This window comes from Penaeus monodon, chromosome 26 (assembly GCF_015228065.2).
Source record: "Penaeus monodon isolate SGIC_2016 chromosome 26, NSTDA_Pmon_1, whole genome shotgun sequence".
NCBI lineage: Eukaryota > Metazoa > Arthropoda > Malacostraca > Decapoda > Penaeidae > Penaeus > Penaeus monodon.
The window spans coordinates 30,194,852-30,199,851 of NC_051411.1; the positions used below are offsets into that span (position 1 = coordinate 30,194,852).

Consider the following 5,000-nt stretch of genomic DNA (forward strand, 5'->3'; position numbering starts at 1 on the left):
TCTACTGCATCAACCAATCCGGCAATCGAGTTTTCTTATGTTTCCCCACTTTATATTGGACAAAGAAAACGATGTTGAAATCGTTGATGTTCAAAGAAAACCAAATATTTTAGTACTAACTTAAATAAGTATGATGCATGGAAATGGAAATTATTTTACTATCATTTTAATATACCGCAGTTGTAAGGGTAAATTAACAATTGGATTTTCATTATTATCTTTTTATTATGATAATAAAAATAATAATAATAATAATAATAATAATAATAATAATAATAATAATAATAATAATAATAATAATAATAATAATTATCATTATCATCAATATCATCACCATCATTAATATTGCCATTATAATTTTCAGTGCCATTATCATCATTATCATTATCATCATGCTATTGTTATTTTCATTATTCGTAGTAATAGCAATATCATTATTATTATCAATATAATTATTATTATTATCAATATCATCATTATTATTATTATTATTATTATTATTATTATTATTATTATTATTATTATTATTATTATTATTATTATTATTATTATCACTATTATTGTTACTATTATTATCATCAATATTATTATCCTCATTATTATTATTATTATCACAATCATCATCATCAGCAGCAGCAGCAGAACAATTATTATTATTATTATTATTATTATTATTATTATTATTATTATTATTATTATTATTATTGTTATTATTATTATTATTATCATTATTATTATTATTACTTTATACAAAAGTTTCCTTAGATCTGCTAATTAAAATCAAACACCGAGTCACTACCAGCGACCTAGGGTGATTGAAGTTTGAGGCAATGGAACATCCACAAAAACATGCAAAATATGCAGTACAACCACAAATCAAAACATCCAGTCAAATCAATTCACGCACACAAAGAACACTTCAGATTGATAATGCTCTTCTGAGAACATGTGCTGTGCTGTTTAAGACTATTTTTTGGACTTCTTCTAAATTTGGATTTCCTGGTATTTGTTCAAGAAACTTATCCGTACCTTACTTTATAAGGCCAAGACCTCCAATAACAATAGGCAAAGTTTTGGTTTTTAAATGCCATATCTTTTCCACCTCTATTTCCAGGTCTTTATACTTTGATATCTTCTCGAACACTTTTGTTAGGATGTTTCTGTCTGAAGGGATGCTCATATCTATAAACAGGCAAGTGTTGTTTATTTTGTCCTTGATGATATCTGGAGGATTTGCCTGTATAGTACGATCTGTGTGAATTGGAAAGTTCCACAAGATTGTAGCATCTTTGCCTTCAGTAACTGGCTCTGGATGGTGTTCGTACCATTTATCCTGTGTTCCGATAGAAAAGTGTTTGCAGATCTTCCAGTGTAGGTACTTGCCCACTCTGCCGTGTCTATTTTTGTACTCATTCGGTGTTAATATTGAGCAACCAGATACAAGGTGATCAATTGTCTCAACTTTGTCTTCACAAAACCTATATTTTGGGTCAGTGCCATTGTGCATTATTATTATTATTATTATTATCATTATTATTATTATTATTATTATCATTATTATTATTATTATCATCATCATCATCATTATTAATATTATCATATTTTTTATTATTCTTACCATTATTGTTATCATTATCAACATTATGATTATCATGCATTATTATTATTATTATCATTATATAATGATAACAATAATGATAATGATAATTATTATTGCTGTTGTCGTTGTTGTTGTTATTAATATTATTATTATTATTAATATTATTATTATTATTATTATTATTATTATTATTATTATTATTATTATTATTATTATTATTATTACCATCAGTATGATAACAATAGGTACCACCGGCACTCTCCGGGGAAAGGAACTGGGGACCCTACCACGTACTCATTCCAAGATCATCACAACGTGAAAACTACAATTAAGTATCATGCTGTGACCACGGCGGCTCAGACATGAACCTACCGTTAAGAAAAAAAATGATAACAATAATGAATGATAATTATTATTGCTGTTGTTGTTTTGTTATTATTATTATTATTGTTATTATTATTATTATTATTATTATTATTATTATCATTATTATTATATATTATTGTTATTATTAATATTACCATCATTATTGTCATCATCATCATTTTAATCATTTCTTTTTATCAGTATTATCATTATTAACATTATTCATATCATTACCTTATCAGTATCAGTACTAATATCATCATCATCATCATTATTTAAATTATTATCATTATCATTATTATTCTAATCATCATTGTTATTATTATTATTATTATTATTATTATTATTATTATTATTATTATTATTATTATTATTACTATTATTATTATCTTTTCTTTAGATCTGCTAATTAAAATGAAACACCGGGTCACTACCAGCAACCTAGGGTGATTAAAGTTCGAGGCAAATGGAACACTAACAGAAATATGCTCACAAGTTCTGCAGCAGGCTCCTTGAGTGTATAGCAAAAGCAGTACATTACCTCACTATACTCTTCCCTTGTCATCATTTTATTGTTACTATCATTGTTATTGTCATTAGTATAGTCATTTTTATATTACTGTCATTATCGTGACAGTGACTATCTACGTATGGAAGTTGTTACTGCCTATCTGTGAAATCTATATAAACAAACCTCACTTCCTGTCTGCAAGGGAGGCCAAGGGAGCAATATATATGTATTTACACCCATGAGAATGATACACATACACATATATGTAAACTGCTTGCTTATATGTGTGTCTAAATCGAATGTGGTTGTAGCTGCGTAGGATTTCCTGGGTCTGCAAGTGTGCAATCGATGATGTTGAAACAATGTATCTACGAGTGTAGTCTGGAGTTTTTTTTTTTTTTTTTTTTTTGTCGTGTCACACCATTATGTGAATTTTATAAGATTGCAAAGTTTATAGGCATAGGAAAGAGCATTTGGAATGCTTAAAATTTAATGCATTTCGTTTTGCGTAAATGATAGTTTACTTCTATCTGCAAAATTTACTTATTTATTCATTTATTTATCTATCTATTCATCATTATTATCATAATCATTGATCAATTTACTCATACCGTTTTAAAGTATCTCCTTCCAGAAATCGCCTCATTATGAAGCGATTTCACACCACATCAGCCAAATGGTATGTGTCCAGGCGTTCTCTCGCCTTGTCCGTTTGTCTCTCTATTTCTCTGATTTATTGTCGTATCGCTCATGTTTTCTGTTTATTTGTCTCTAGTTATGTAAGTCTATCTGTATGTCTGTTTTTCCCATTCTTATCCCCCCACCCTGCTTTCTCCTTTCTTATTTCTCTCTTTTCTTGTTTCTTTATTCGCCTCTGTTCTCCCTCTTCTGGTGAGCATTATCTATTTTTTTCTCCTTTAGTATAGGGAGAATGATACCAACACAAAAAGTCACAACCAGTTCCTAAAATCATGACAAAAATCATGTGCTGTACTGTAAAGAAAAAACAAATATAGGATAAAAAAAATAATATATATATACATATATATATATATATATATATATATATATATATATATATATATATATATACATATATATATAATAATAAAATACCTATCAAAATAATAATGCGTTGCGATGGCCGGGAATCGAACCCGGGTCAACTGCTTGGAAGGCAGCTATGCTCACCACTATACCACCATCGCCTTATTGTATGTGACGGTGAAAGAATATATATATCTCACAGTGAAGCGTTCCAAGCGATTTCCAAGCCGCTGACCACGAGTTTCAATGCTAAGAATTTGATTTGCATACGTGTTTAAATGTTTTACCGGTGTCCGTGTGTTCTATTGATTACTTTATATACTATGAATAGTAATGTTCTCTGAATTCATTATTATAAAGTAACGCTATGTACGGTATATTTAAAGTACCACTGTTATTTTATAGCTACCACTATATAATTTCGAGTACTATTGTTATCCTATAGGTATCACGATATAAATTAAAGTACTGCTGTTATTATATAGGTACCACTATATAAAGCAAAGTAATACTTTTACATATTGGTACTCACCATATGATTTAAAGTACCACTGTTTCATCCTTCTCCAGGATTGTCAGCTAGGACTTTACTGTGTGTGTGTGTGTGTGTGTGTGTGTGTGTGTGTGTGTGTGTGTGTGTGCGCGCGCGCGCGCGTGCGTGCGTGCGTGTGTGTTCAGAATGCGTAGGTGTATGTAGAGATATATATAGTAGCAGCAGTAGCAGCAATAGTAATAGTAGTAGCAGAGTAATAGTAACAGCAGCCGCAGCATTACTAGTAGCAGTAGGAGTAGTAGTAGTAACAATGATAGTTATAATAGTAGCAACAGTAGTATTAGCTGTTGTTGTAGCGTAGCAGCAGTAGTAACTGTATTAATGGTAACAGTAAATATATCTGTAATCTATTGTCACAATTACTAGTAGTACTCTGAATGGTACTGACATTAGCTGAATAGAATGAGTCAGTCCTCACCCTAGCCATTCTACCTTCTAATCACGGTAAAATCTTATAATGTTATGATAGCTCCTTTCAACATTAAAGAGAGAAGATTGAGAGGGAATTAGAAAACCAGGGTTCGAATCCTGAGACACAGAGTTGTCTTCTGACTCCCAAAGGTTAAATGTTTTCAATTGTCAGCCACATCATAATCCACTGTGTTATTGGATGCAAAACAGTGAAGCTGACAGGTGTACCTGACACTTTATTTTGTGATGATGGCTGAAATCCCACCGTCACAAGGCAGAAAAAAATATTGATATTCAAGCTTTCTTCAAAAGGAGAAAGAAAATAAAACAAAATATGTTTTTTTTCCCGTAATTTAAAGATATTCTAATCTTCATAAGGTAGGCCTGGATTTCAGAGAGAGAGAGAGAGAGAGAGAGAGAGAGAGAGAGAGAGAGAGAGAGAGAAGAGAGAGAGAGAGAGAGAGGAGAGAGAGTCAGCGCTCACGCAAGGGTTCGACTCCGACCCGAGACAC

General features: G+C 30.5%; 1 non-coding gene across 1 annotated transcript; it reads right to left on the reverse strand.

The window, feature by feature from the left end:
* Positions 1 to 3,613: 3,613 nt before the first annotated feature.
* Positions 3,614 to 3,685, reverse strand: Trnag-ucc. Its single transcript has one exon. It is a non-coding gene; the product is annotated as a tRNA-Gly (tRNA).
* Positions 3,686 to 5,000: the final 1,315 nt, after the last annotated feature.